General features: G+C 50.9%; 1 long non-coding RNA gene across 8 annotated transcripts in view; it reads left to right on the plus strand.

Moving 5' to 3' along the window:
* Positions 1-522: 522 nt before the first annotated feature.
* The window catches only part of LOC108388027 (uncharacterized), a 28,180-nt gene continuing 14,317 nt past the window's right edge, over positions 523-14,385 (plus strand). For 7 of the 8 annotated variants that reach the window (XR_012130057.1, XR_012130058.1, XR_012130061.1 and 4 more), the window contains exons 1-2: positions 1,579-1,734; positions 11,554-11,651. This is a non-coding gene — a long non-coding RNA (uncharacterized lncRNA). Of the gene's footprint in view, positions 702-1,578; positions 1,735-11,553; positions 11,652-14,385 lie in introns of those variants that run through there. The other variant, XR_005061261.2, reaches the window with a different exon arrangement.

Genomic DNA, 14,385 nt, shown 5'->3' on the forward strand with positions numbered 1-14,385 from the left:
ATCATGCCCACAGAAAGAACGAGCCCTGGCAGGTGTCCTGACTTGCCCAAGCAAAGACTGGTGAGCCAGGAGGCTGGAGAAGTGGGCAAGGCCCAGTGTACAAAGGTTCTTGAATACATTTTATCTTGGCATTGGGAGCCACTGCAGGTTTTAGACAGGGAGGCAACGTGATCAGATTTAGGCTGACAGCTGAGCAGCGTTGAGTAGGTAAGAAGGAAAGGAGGAGGATAATGGTTTGGTTTCTGCTTCCAAAGCCATAAGAAGGGAGGCTTCACCCTGGTGAAGAGGGCAGTGATGGAGGCAAGGCAGATGGGAGCTGAGCCCATGTGTGACCTGGGATGAGCCATTTGAGCTGGGATTGGGTGGGGAGCTTGAGGTGAGATCACGTTGCCTAATATAAGGGCTGAATGGTCTTAGGGAAGTTATTTTGTTTCTGAGTCTTAAGTTCCTCATCTGTAAAACTGGCTTAATCATAGTACAACCTCCTGGGTAGCTGTGAGAGTTCAATGAGATCATTAAGACATGCAAAGCACTTACTTAGGCCTATGTGTCTGGCACACAAGTGCTCAACAACGACCGAGCATTATGGGAAGTGAGGCACCATCATTATTTTTATTTAATCCTTGCTGCTCCTGGGCCAGCCTCCCAGCTAAGCTGGTGTCTTCATCCCCCAGGAGAATTCCCAACCCTGGCAACTTCAGGTGAGCTCCGCTGGATGACATGTCTCTGCTTCCTGGTGGGGAGGGGTGGGAATTGCAGCCTCGAAGGCAGGTGCCACCTCCGTGCCCTCCCCTGCTCCTGCTCTCCGCCCTGGGTCTATTTCCAGCAGTGGCTGCCTGAGGCCAGCAGCAGGTGTGGGCAGTGAGTCAGAGCCGGCTGAGCTGAGCGGATATGGTGGCCCTGGGGGCCTGAAGCTGTCACAGCCTCCCTCCCGTGGTGTTTCCTAGCAGCTCTGTGGGCGCTTTGGTGGAGGGGGAAGTCTAGACCGATGCCAAAAGGTTCCCCATCAGTGTCACCAAGAAGACACAGGGACAAAGCCCCCACATGCCCAAATCTACCTCTTTCCTGGCTGGAGGTGGGGGCAGGGGCTGTGTCCTGTTCAGCTGCACTCCCGGTACACCGCGGTCTAGGCTTGGCACACCTCAGGGATACACTAGGTGGTCACCAGCTGAGTGAGCCAACCCTTGTACAACACTTGGGAGAAACAGGATTCGCTGTGTCCAGGGAGTTTGTGAGGGCAAAGCATTGAGTTCTGGAGTCAGATAGAGTTTATGTGAACCCTGGGTTGGTGAATTGCCTGTCTGGACCTCAGTCTCTCACCAGTGAGATGGGGATAAAGGCCACCTCAGAGAACTGTGTATTGTGCCTCGGACTTTATAACTACACTGCTCACATTTTGTTATGAGGATGATACCACACCGCTCCTCCCTGGTTGGGGAGCAATGCCTGGGGTGGGGCTGGGTCTCATTCATACTTGTTGCCCCATGCCGGGCACTGTCACAGAGCCAGCACCACGTACCTGTTTGTCCCCTGACTGACTCCATCTAAGAGTAGAGCTTGTGAGAGTGAATGCTGGTAATTGCGACACGACAGTAAACCACAGGCCATCTGAGAGCATAAGCACACAGTTCCTACCCAGAAGAGAAGCCGCTTTGGTGCACCATTTCTGAAGCAGCTGTACGCCAAGAACTTTGTAGCTTCTTTCATCAAATGCTGTCAGCACCACTTAAGCAGGTACTATTATTGTCCCCATTTTACAGATGAGGGAATGGAGGTTCACAGACGTTAAGTCACTTGCTTATGGTCATATGTGGACCTAGAGGTGGAGCTGAGACCAGACCCAGGTCTGTCTGGCCCCTGATGCCCACAATGGTCCCTGGTGTCACTGGTGGGGACAGAGGAGGGAGGTGGGAAGGCACTCTTAGTGGATTTCCTTGCCAGGATCTCGGGACTGTAATGGCCTGCCCATGGGTCTGTGTGTCTGTGTCCCCCTGCCAGAACTGAGGACTTTTAGGGATGGGACAGTGTCCCCTTCACCAGGGTAACTCCAGGGCTCAGCACAGGGTCTGACTCTTAGCAGGTGGTTAGTATGAGTTTCCTGAGTGAACGAGTGGCCTTCGGCCTTCCCTGTTGACTGGGTCCCAGACTGTTGAGGTGGCACAAGCTGTTCCACTTGAAGGCACTGAATTTCTGGGCACCAATCCAACCCAGCTGGCACCAGGAGGCGTGTAAGCAGGGTCACTACCCCCGCCTAAGCTGGCTTCTTAGTCAGAGTCAACACTTCCCTCCATTTCAGATTCTCTGTGTCCAGACCAACTCCCCCTCTCTCTCCTTCCTACGACTTTGGAGTTCTTCGACCACCCAATGCCCAGCCTTTCCCCACCTGCTGAGAGGGTATTTGCTTTTAAGGTCATCGAAGTAGCTCCGTGTTAGGAGGGCCAGGCCTTTTACTTAATTCCTTTGAGTCTCTGAGTCTTTAGTCATTGCTATATCCTCCGTTCCTACCACAGTGCCAGACATATTATAGGGGCTCGATAAATGTTTGTTAAATGAATGAACAAATCTTTGGACTCAATGAATCTACAGCACTATTGAGTTCTCTGCTGGTAAAGCTCTGGATTGATGTGTATGATCTTGGCATTTCTAGGCCTTGGATTTCCCATCTTTGAAGTGGATAGGTTTGAGATAGAGCCATCCCTCTCCACCCCAGTGTGCACGGGGCAGCATGCTGGGCATATGGTGGCATTCCCACATATGGTCTCCCTGCCTGTGCACACCCAGATTTTGATGAACCTCAAAAAATTGTTGTGGGGGAAGCAAATCCCTCAAACGATTTGCAATCATCACAATTATTAACCCGGGAATAAGCCACTCACTCTGGGTTGGGGCTTTACAGTCCTCAGTGCAAAAGCAAGTCTCTCTTTTGTCCTCTTCAAGGAAGCAGATTGCAGAGTATAGGGTGTGAATGACATCATTACAGAGACTCAGTTGTTCATCTCTTTATCTAGTTAACGATTTATGGGGCATCTTCGAAGTGCCTGGTCCTGGAGATACAATGAACAGGCTCCCTTTCAGAGCTTACATTCTGGTGGGAAAGAGAAGGGATAAAGGAATAAGGATATTTATTGAGCGAGAAGATTTCTGATAATAATAAAAGCCACCAAGGAATTCAACAAGTGTGGGCTAAAGGGGCAAAGGAAGTGGGGTTACCTTAGCTGCAGGGGGGGTCAAAATGTGTCCTCAAAACCTCATTGAAGAGCTTTATTTGAGCTACAATTGGGAGATGAGAGGGCACTGACCTTGCAAAAAGCAGATGGAAGTGCATGTCAGGCAGAAGGAACAGCATGTGCAAAAGCTCTAAGGGGCAAAAAGGATCATTGTGAGTGCTTTTAATTTTTTAAAAGAAAGTTGATATAAAACTATAAATTTTTATGTCATTGATAGTGCCACATTAATTTCTTCACTCAGCCAAAAAGCCCCTACTCTGTAGCCAGGCCTGTGCTAGGCCCTGGGGACAGACAGCGATGCATGAAAGCAACATTCTTGTCACACACATCCTGGACCTGGCACCCCATGGAGACGAGCTGGTCTGATGTTTGTGAAGAGCTCCCAGCTTGGATCCTTGGGGAATCCAAATAAACCCCGCAGGTTCTGGTATCCCAGGCCTCCCGCCCGCCAGCCGTGGTTCCCGGCCTCCACAGGAGGGAGGCTTCTGTTTCCTGCCTCTCCCTCCCCCACCCACCTGGGCACAGAGGGTCTTTCATCCATTGTTACTGCTTCCTGCCCATCCATCTCCAGCTGCTGGTCTGAACCCTGCAGATTTACACTGACAAGCGGATGCTTTTACCCAGACCCTTGAGGGAGACAGGGCAGGGAGTGGCCTGGGGCATGGAGGAGAGGGGCGAGGGAGGGCCGGAGCTTTGTGACAAGGAAGAGTTTCCTGCCCTGAAGAGGTGTTAGACCCTGAGAGTGGAGGGAAGGGAAGCAAGCCTCTGTCCCCAAAGGCTCCTCCACACAGGGGATGGGAGTGATTAATGAGCCCTGACGTGCAGGGCCTCCATGTCCCTTGGATTGGGTTTGGGTTCAGCAACATCTCGCAGGCCCCATTTCAGAGACGTGTTATGAGCACCGGGCTTGAAGTCAGGAGACCTGGGTTTATGGACCATCTCCACCAACTCTTAGTTGGATAACAAGCAAATTTCTTAGCCTCTCTGGGCCTCATTTTCTTCACTTAACAGGTGGGTCTAACAATCTATGCCTGGCAGTGATGTGAAATTGAATGAGATCATGAAGGATAGATGGTTGCAAAATATTGTAAAATGAAAAACATTTTCTCCCTTTGGGCTCTCCTATCTAAAGTAGGAATGTTACAAATGCTCCTGTTAAGGGAGGCTTGAATGAGCACCTACTATGTGCAGGTTGGTGTGCCAGTGTTGAGGATAAGGAGCAACAAGATTCAGTTCTAGTTCTAGAGTGAAACAGAAGCAGACATGCATCATGTGGCTGACTGAAGCATTTGAGTATACCCGCCAAGAGTGTGGCTCTGGAGCCAGCCTGCTCGGGTTCATATCCCAGTTCTGTCACTTACTGACTGTGTGGCTGTAGGCAAGTCACGTAACCTCTCTGTGCCTCAACTTCCTAAATCTGTACAATGGAAGCAATAATTACCCACCTTGCAAGATTATTGTGAAGATTAAATGACTGAATACCTGTAAAGCATTCAGTACAGTCAGTCATATGTAATGTCTCAATACATAAAAGTTACCATTATTATAGGGATGGCATTTTGACCAACACATCAGGAGTCTGGTTCCTGAGTGAAAACTATGGTAGCCAAGGTTGAATAGAAGCTGATGCTGAGTGGGCAGCTGGTTGGCACCCATTCTCCATGGCCGACTGTGTCTCTCTGTCCACAGGCATCATGGGATCAGGGGCCATTGGTCCAGCTGAGGTCACTATTTGCATGAAGTGGGAGTAGGTCCTGACCTGCAAGCTGGGGCTGCGCAGGAGAGGGGCAGCTGTGTGGTCCCACTAGGCAACGGGATGTGTTTCCACATGGCTGTGGTGAGCTCCCACTTGGAGGGACTGTTCTATGTAAAACTGTGACTAGGGAACCACCAGACTAAGGAGTTGGCAATAATCCCATACATTAAGAGAGAAATTACCATATGAAAAACAGTTATTATTATTATGGGTGCTGATGAAGTCAGCATGGAGTAGGGAAGGACTGGCCTAAGGGACCCCCACCCCAGCTGGTTTTGGGGTCAAAGAAGACTGTATGAAGAGTGAGTCTTAAATGGTTAGTGTGGATGGATGAACCAGCCACAGGAAGAGCAATCCGGGCAGAGGGCGCAGCGTGAGGAGAAGCATGGAGGTGAGAAACAGCTCTGGGTGCTCGAGGGGACTGAGAGTGAAGATTCAGACCAGGCCCAGCGGGAGGCGAGGCCGAGACACTGGGCCACCGTCCTGGAGGTGACAAGGGGCTTGTAAGAGGAAGAGGGACAGATCAGATTTTGACTTCTCTCAAACCACCCCGGTTGAAGTATGGATTGGAAGGGGGAGCCTGAAGACAGTGAGGTCACGTGGGAGGCTGCTGGAGGCAAGCACCCCAGCAAGGGCATCTCCAGGAGGGGGAGCAGCGCGAAGCTGCTTATTTTTTTGTAGCAGGGCTACAAAAGCCCGAAGATGGGAAGGAACTTGGTGCTTCAAGAAGCGGGAAGGCCAGCGCAGGGCGGACGAGGGAAGAGTGTAGACTTGCAGGAGGAGCTTAGAAGGAGGCAGGGCCAGGCCTGAGTTGGCTTTGAGGACCTTCTTAGGCTTATGGATTTGATTCCAGGTCCGGGAGCTCCTGGAGCCAGGTTTTCAGCAGTGGAATCATGGGGTGTGGTTTGCCTCTTAAGGAGCTTCCTCTTGCCTGCTGTGGGGGTGGTGATCAGAGGGGGCAAGCAGCCAGAGAGCCAGCCAGGCAGCGGGCGTGGTATCCAGGTGTGGGCGCTGGTGGCCTGGACTAAGGTGGGAAAGGGAAAGCACGGAGAACTAGATGGATTCAAAGTGGTTTTGGAAATAAACTTCCCAGGAGCTGCAGATGGACTGAACTGGAGGTGGGTTGAGGATAGAGCAGAAGAGGGCCCTGGAAGGGAAACCCAGGCTTCTGGCCTGAGTCCTGGAGCGCGACAGTGCCATTTCCTGAAGTGGGAAAACCGGCAGGCAGGAGGGGCAGGTGTGGGACATGCTAGGTTTAAGAAGTCTGCACAGTCATTACCAAGAGAGCCTGCCGGGGGGCAGCTCCAGAGGTCCTGGCGGTCTCGGGCCATCTGAGGAAAGCAGAGGGTTGGTCCTTCCATCATTAACGAAGTCTGAACAGTGAGCTTCAAGGGCCAAGGAGCATCTCTGCTTTGCCTTTTAGCCTCAGCACCAATAAGGTGTCTTGCATGTAGAAGGTGCTCAACAAAAAGTTGGTGGATGAAGGAAGTTGGACCACTAGCTGAATGGATTAGCTCAGAGATGCGGTGGGCATTTAATAAATATTGAAGGAAGTCTTTGACTTCTCTTCTCTTCCCCACATATCCAGTCAGTCCTGCAGATCTGACTTTCTTGGTATTTCTTACACCGGTCTCCTCCTTTCTCTACCACTGCCCTAATTGAGATCCTCAGCATTGTATTTATGGTGAGCTTTAACTGAATACCTACTATATGTGCCAGGCACGGTGCTAAGCCCTTATGAGGATTAGTCTGCTTTAACCTTCAAAACAACACAGAGGGATAGGAACCTTTTCCCCACTTTTCCTACCCACAGTGCAGTGTGCTGGACTGGCTTCTTCTCCCTCTTCAGGCCTCAGCTTACATGTCCCCTGTTCCCTCATTGCAGAAGCACTGCTGTTTCCCTCCCAGCATTTATCCCATTTGCAATTACTGTATTTGTTCACTTTTGTTCTCTGTCGCCCCCTCCATAGACTAGGCTGTCTGGAAGGCAGCCTCCACCTCCGCCTTGCTAGGGCAGGACTCCTACGGCCTCACAGGACTTGGCCCACAGTTGGTCCTCTATCGGCACTGGCTGAATACTGAGTTCGAGGGGTCCCGCCAGCTCATCAGCCCCCTGCAGCATCTCCCAACTCCCCTTTCATTCAAACAGAATGGCACTCTCTCTTCCCCTCAGCCTCAGTGGAATAACTGTGGGTTATCCTGTCATCTAACAATCTCTAATAAACTGGGTTATTTTTAGAACAGGTGAAAGCAACGATCTAACATCTCTGAGAGGATTTTCCACTCCGGTCTGACTTTCTGCTACAATTTGGTTTCCTGTGGTGGTTGCAGAGGATGCCAAACCAGTGGGCTTTGTTATTCTGGGGTGCAGAGAAGGGCCTAAAAGAAAACTAAGCCTCCCCTCGCACCTTCACCCACCCTGCATGCAAACAGAAACGAGGGGTGTAGTGCAATCCCTGGTGGACAGTGGGACAGGCTCTGGGAGGAGCCTGGGAGGAAGCTCCTCACTCACCGTGTGACCTTGGGCTTGTCACTTTCTCTCTCAGAGCCTCAGTTACTCATCTGTGAAAGGAGGCGGGTGGAAGGTTAATTCCGAAAAAAATCTCTGACTGCTAAGATTTGGATGGAACCATGAGCCAGTGGGTCTTTTCCATCCCTGCACATCAATTAGATGACAGTCTCAGTTCTTTCTATGAATGAAATGTAGCTGGTGCTTCTTATAGCACATATGCAAATGTATGCAAATTAATACAAAAATAAAGGACCCCAAAAGCTCTTGTTCACAGGACCAAGGTCTGCCCAGACCAGGGGGTGAGGGGAAATTTAGCTCATACTTTTACCTTGCTAGGATGTCTTTCCCCACATCCCACTCTACAGAGAGGAAACTGAGGCCCACAGAGGAAAGTGACTTGCCTGAGGTCATGCAGGAAGACACAGGCAAAGTACATGGGCAGCCAGGACTCCATTCTGGCACTTTCTCACCTGCTTTTCCTGCTATTCAGCCACAGGCCTGGGGGCTAGAACCCAGCTTTAAAGGAGGGATGAGAGCAGCCTCTGGTCAACACAAGGTGGACTGGACTAAGCTTTGTAAGGAAGTTCAACCAAACCACTCTGTTTAGAACAGAGAGAGGTCCTTTTGGTTATGTGATCAGGGCAAAGATGTCCTTTGAGTCAGATGTTGAAAAATGGAGATATAGAAAGAACATTCCACGTAGAGGCAACAGTGTGTGCCAAGGAGCAGATGCAGAAAAGAGGAAAGCACAGCCATGCTCAGGCACTCCTGCTTATAAAGACAATTTCAAGACAGCACCCCCTACCTTCATGTCCCCTTCCAATCAGAATGCACCCCCTCTTTTAAATGGAAATTCTGGGATGGCCACTGCCCATAGTCAAACAGTGAAAACAAGCCTGGGTAGCTATCTAGGACCAGCTTGTGTAAGATCTGAAATGGTAGGCTAAGGAATCTGGACTTTATTCTGAGAGCAATAGGGAGCCATTCTAGGTTTAATGGCAGTGAGAAAAGTCATCAGGTTCTTGTTAAGGATGACCCGAGTGGCTGCTGGCAGGGAAATCAGTTTGAAAACTGGGGCAATAGTCCCAGGGGTAAAGGCAAAGACCTGAACCCAGCCGAGGGGGCAGGGCTAGAGCATGGACATGGGTCTGAATGGAGCTGGGCTGGCTGGGTGGGGAAGCGAGGGAGAGGCCTGAGAACAGGGGGTTCTGCTTACTGCAGGGAGGAAGAAAGCTGAGGCCTCTCCCCTCTCTCTGTCTCATGACTGACTATCCCCCAAGTCGGTGCCCAGGCAGGAGGGGAAGGAGGTGCCCAGGTCAGGGAGCAGCTGCTTCCCAGGAATCTAGGACAGAGGGCAGCTTGACTTTGTTCTCTGGGGACTTCTATTCTATTTCTCTAACTTGGTCAGGAAAGACCTGAGGGCCTTAGGGAAGCACAAGTCAAATATTTCTCAAACATGTACTTAGTACTCACTAAGGCAAAGTATCAGTGTTGGAGACGGATATGCCAAGGCTGCTATCTCTGAATCTCCAACTAGGACATGTGGGCTGCGTAGGATTTCTTCAGAGTTGAGGTTTATCCATATGACAAGCACTGTTAATGACATCGGTCATGGATCGATATGTGTCCCCCAAAAAGATATGTTAAAGTCCTAACCTCCCCAGTACCTCAGAATGGGACCTTATTAGGGAATACGATCTTTGCAGATGTAGTTGGTTAAGATGAAGTGGCACTGGAGCAGGGCAGGTCCTTATAAGAAGAGGAGAGAGACGCCCAGGGAGAAGGCCCTGTGGGGACAGAGGCAGAGACTGGCGTGATGCGGCGGGAAGCCAAGGAATGCCAAGGACTGGCGGCCACCACCCGAAGCCGGGGGAGCAGGAAAGGATTCTATCCAGGGTCAGACAGTATGGCCCTGATGACACCTCGATTCCAATCCTCTAACCTCCAGCACAGTGAGAAAATCAACTCCTGTTATCTTAAGCCCCCTGGTTTGTGGCACTTTGTTACAGTAGCCCTAGGAAACTGGTAAAACACTGAGCAAATCACACTGAGCTTTTATCCACTTAGGACCCCACTGATTACCCCTCTAAAGGAGGGCACCTTTCTAGAACAGACATATCCATGTCACCCCCTTAATCCAAACTTCTCCATAGCTCCCCAGTGCTCAGGGCAATGTTTTGAGGACCTCCTTGCCTGAGTCCTGGCTGCTCCCCAGCCACACCACTAAGCACCCTTGCCCCCACTCTCAGTGCCAGCACACCGCCCCCTCCCTGGGCCTCTCCCCTTGGTGCCCTCTGTCCCCTGTACCTGGTTTCTCTTCCCTTTCTCTGGTAAGAGCAGACTGCCTGCTTTTGAATTGTGACTCTAGCTGTGAGACTTCGGGCAAGTTCTTACCTTAATGCCTCAATTTCCTCGCCTGTAAAATGGGAATATTAGCAGTTCCTCTTTCACAGGGTGGTCTGAGGATGGAAAGGTATGAAAGCCTTCGAAGGGCTTAGACCTTTACTCTGGTTTGTAGGAAGTACACAGATACACAGAACAGCAGTCGTTACCTCCCTTAGGTTTGGCATGCTGTCCTCCAGAAAGCCGCCCTGACTGCGGTCCTGGTGCCCCGTGGGATTGGGTCACCCAGGTATTGTATCTGTCTCGTCATGTTTCTGTCTCCACCATATTGTGCAACTTGTCCAGGTAGGGAAGGGGCCATCCTGCACCTCTGAGTCTGAGCACGCCACAGGTGCTCAATAAGTGCTTGTTGAGTGAACTATTGAGCAGAGAGTTGCCAACGGCTGAAGAGATCTGGGAGGCTGAGCTTGGGGACGCTTTCATAGGACAGTCTACCCATCCTTCTGGAAGTGAAAGTCTTACCGTCAGTTCTGAGAGCACGAGAAAGAAAGTGAGCCCCAGAGAGAACAAGGCAGTGGGCAGGGCCTGAGCCCTGCTCCAGCGCCCGACTTTGCCCCCCAACCCCAGCACATCCTGCCCTCCATGGCACCCCTCCACATGCTGTCGCCCACGCACACCTACCCTGTGCCTGGCCAGCAGCTTCCTCTGACACACATTTTCCATCGTTGGGTGGGGCAGAGCAGGTTACAGGTGAAAACAATCTCAGAGGTTTCCTTTCCAGGGTCCTCCCCCACCTCTCGGTCCCCTACCCCAGGTTGGTTCCTGTCCCTCCTGCACCTCCCTGTCCACAGACCCTGACTTCAGTGGCTCAGGGTCAGTACAGGGCTAGAACATTCAAGATGAGGTGCTGCCTGGTGTCTTGGATCAGGTACAGGACAGGCAATCGGGATGCTAGCTCGGCTGCATTTGAGCTGTGGGACTCTGGACAAGCTGCTTCCCCTCTCTGAGCCTCTCTTCCCCCATCTATAAAAAGGAGTAGTAATTCCAGTCCCTCCGGGATTATTGTGAGAATGAAACAGGACGATGGAGAGAGCATGAATGAGCTCTACAATCTGATTATTTGTGGAAACAGGGCAGGAGCCCAGGGGCAGTGGGGAAGTCCTTTTCCGGGCCTAGCACCGTCCAGGCACTAAGGGTGCTCTGGTGTTGTTGAGTATGGGGGAGACTCTAGTGGAAAGAGGAATGGGAGTCAGAGGCCTGGGTTCAGGCCCCCCCAACTCTCGTGACTTGGTATGTCTTTTGTCCTTTCTGGGCCTTGGTTTCCCTGACTTAGAATACGAGGACTAACTCAGCTAATGTCTAGGTCTTCTGTATCTGACATATCAGACCCTGTGCTGTGCTAAGTGCACAGCGTCCTTCTGACTAGTCACCGTTTTTAAGCCACTCCGGTGAAATCTTGGCTGGAGGCCAGTCCCCCCACTGGCTTCTGTTGCAGGTCCTCTTGTGTCACTGGCCAGCCCGCATCCCTGTCCATCTCATCAGCCAGGCTTCCTTCTTTGGACTGCACAAGGCCCTGTTCCTCTTTCAAGAGCCGCGCGGCGTTCCTTCCTCGGAAGCTCTTCTCTGACCCTATCATGCACCTTGTGCAGGTCCTCCTCGGGGCTCTCACTGCCCCTCTTAGGGCCCTCCATCACCATATTTCCTCCTTTTCTTAGATTGAGTGTCCAGCTGCTCACCAGGCTTGAAGGAGGATCTGAGTCTTGCTCAGCTACACATTGAACAGCCAGCACACGGACCAGCTGCAGAGCTGATGGTGATGGGGCCGGGGGGATGGATGAATGGGTGGATGAAGGAATGCAGGAACTGAGAGATGGGCGCATGGATTGGTGGCTGGATGCGTGGCTCTACAGGTGGGTGGTGAAGAGCAAACAGGTTGGTGAATACTTAGCTATTGGTCATTATTTTCAGCATGACTCTGGAGTCACCAAACGCACATCCTGGACTCACCAGGGAACTCCCTTGCTTCCAGGCATTAATCCATGGCACTGGTTTCCCCTCTGAAGCATGAATGTGGGTCTAAATATCCTCCCATGATTCTCCACATGAGAGCCTGGGGTAGGCTGCCCATCAGAAAGCCTTACTTTTATCATCCCATGTCTATTATTTCCCCAGCATCAGTGGGAAAATGATGGTGACTAGTTCACTGCAAACTACATACTCCACTAGGCTTGGGGAGTGGATGTTTCTGGAAAATCCAGTGTTTGGCTAGGAAAGAACTGCTGACTATGGTGTTGGCAAAGGTGCCAACATGAGCTGCTGGCTACCTCTCAGTGTGCCTGAGTTGCCACTACAGACCTTCCCATCCCGTGCTTCCATCCATCAGCACGTGGCTCCCCATAAAAGAGAATTTTACAACTTCCCAGCAGCCCCCAGTTCTCTTCCGCCACCCTATCCCCATGCCATATCAGGGACCTAGAAAAATAGAGGTCAGAACCCATTTTGGAGGGTTGTTCCCTTCCCCCAGTCTGCCCCATAGAATCAGCTAAACTGCAGACATTACAGGGTTTGGAGTCAGAAGACCTCAGCTGAAGTTTTGACCTTTCAGCCCTTGTCAGCTGCTTTACTCTGGGGAAGGAGGGGTTGGCCCAGAGACAACAGGGCAGCAAGAGGAGATAGGCTCTGGAGCTACATAGAGGCAGGTTCAAATCCTGCCCCTCCAGGGAGTAATTGGGACGTTGGGCAAGTCACTCCCTCCTTTGAGTCTCTGCTTCCTCATCTACAAAGGGGAAGAAACAGCACCATTTAGCTTCCAGGGCTGTTCCAGGGTGAGGATCAGCTGAGATGCTGCCCAAGGCTGGCCACACATGGCTGTTCAGCGCTGAAATGTGCTGTATGTGTAAAATATACATCAGATTTTGAAGATTTAGAAAAAAATGTGAATCCTCAAGAATTTTTATATTAATTTTAATTGATAATACAGGGTGGTAATATTTTGAAATACTGGGTTAAATAAAATATGTTACTAAAATGTTTTTGAAGATGCTGCTCCGAAGTCCTTCTGTGCAGCCTTCCCAGCATCTCCCAGAGTTTGATGGTGTCTCTCTGGCTTGCCACAGGGTTTGCACACACCTCTATTATGGTTTTCAGCAAATACTGTGGTTGTCTGTTTAGGTGTCTGTCTCCCCAAGTAGCCTATGAGCTCCTTGAGGTCAGGGGCTATAACTTGGTCATCTCTGCTCCCTGCACAGAGCCAGGCACACTGCAGATCCTCAGCAAAAGTTAAATTCAAAGGATAAATATATACATGCAAAAGCAGTGTGAATTTTTATTATTCTACCATGCCTGGAGTCCTAGATGAATACAACAGGATATATATCACACTAAAACCATGATGAGGGCCCTGGCAGGAAACAGATGGTGCACTCAACTTGAGTAATTTGAAGAAAGTTTAATCAGGGGACTATTAACAAACCTGTGGGCAGGATTTAGGGAAACCAGGAGGGATGGTGCAGTATTCCAGCGCTGGCAACAATGGGGAGCTGTGATCGTCCACGGCCTGAAAGAGGGTGAGGGCGAGGTTACAAGGACCCAGAGGTGCGTGCGTACAGGGGGCTGACAGAAGCTGTAGCCTTTGGGTGAGGGACACAACCAACCTGTGGCAACCCTGCAGGATGGGCCAGGGGAATAAATAAGCAGTCCCCATTCTCCACCTACCCTCCGCCCTCCTGACCCACCCAACCAGAAGGTGGAAAGCAAAGAACACCATTGATGTCGTCCACAAAGGTCACCTACCTGAACACAGAAAAGGATGGAGAAGGGCAAAGGGGAATTCTGGAGAAGCAACCAGAGAAATCCAGCACTAGAGAGGACATTTTACCCCCAGGATCTTTGAGGGCCTCTGACATCCTTATAAAGTACAAGAAATGGTCACAGCCAACTGCAATCATTAGTCAAACAACTACTGAATGTCAGGTGGTGTGCTAACCCTTTTCCAGGCTCAGAGAATCCAAGGGCCTTGCCCAAGGTCACACAACAGGAAATTGCATAGCCAGGACTGGAACACGGGGAAGCTCCAAAACTGAGGTTCTCAGGTCACCTCTTTGCAACTATGTGTCAGATAATACACCAAGCACTTTATCTACATTATCTCTAATCGAACAAAACTCTGCAAGGCTATGCCCCTTTTCCTGTTTCAGAGAGGTCCAGCAAATTTCTCCAGGGCCATACAGCTCATGGGGGTGGGGGATTGTGGGGGGATAGGGAAGCAGGGCTGGGGAGCTTGCCACTAACTGGAGCAGGTGACTGGCAGACTGCACAGTGGCAGCCTCAGGGATTTTTTTAGCCCCAACGGGTGGAGCCACCTCTCACCAGGTGCCTCCTGGAGTCACTCCCCAGCTGCAACCACAGGATTTAGATTTTCAGAGCTGGGCAGGGCCCTCAGCATCCTCTAGACTGGCTCTCGTCTGTGACTGTAAAACTAATAATAATCCCGGCAGAGACAGCTGCAGCTTGCAGAGCCCCTGTTGTCTTCATTCACGGTCTTTCTC

The sequence above is a fragment of the Manis javanica genome, chromosome 4 (assembly GCF_040802235.1).
Source record: "Manis javanica isolate MJ-LG chromosome 4, MJ_LKY, whole genome shotgun sequence".
Lineage (NCBI taxonomy): Eukaryota > Metazoa > Chordata > Mammalia > Pholidota > Manidae > Manis > Manis javanica.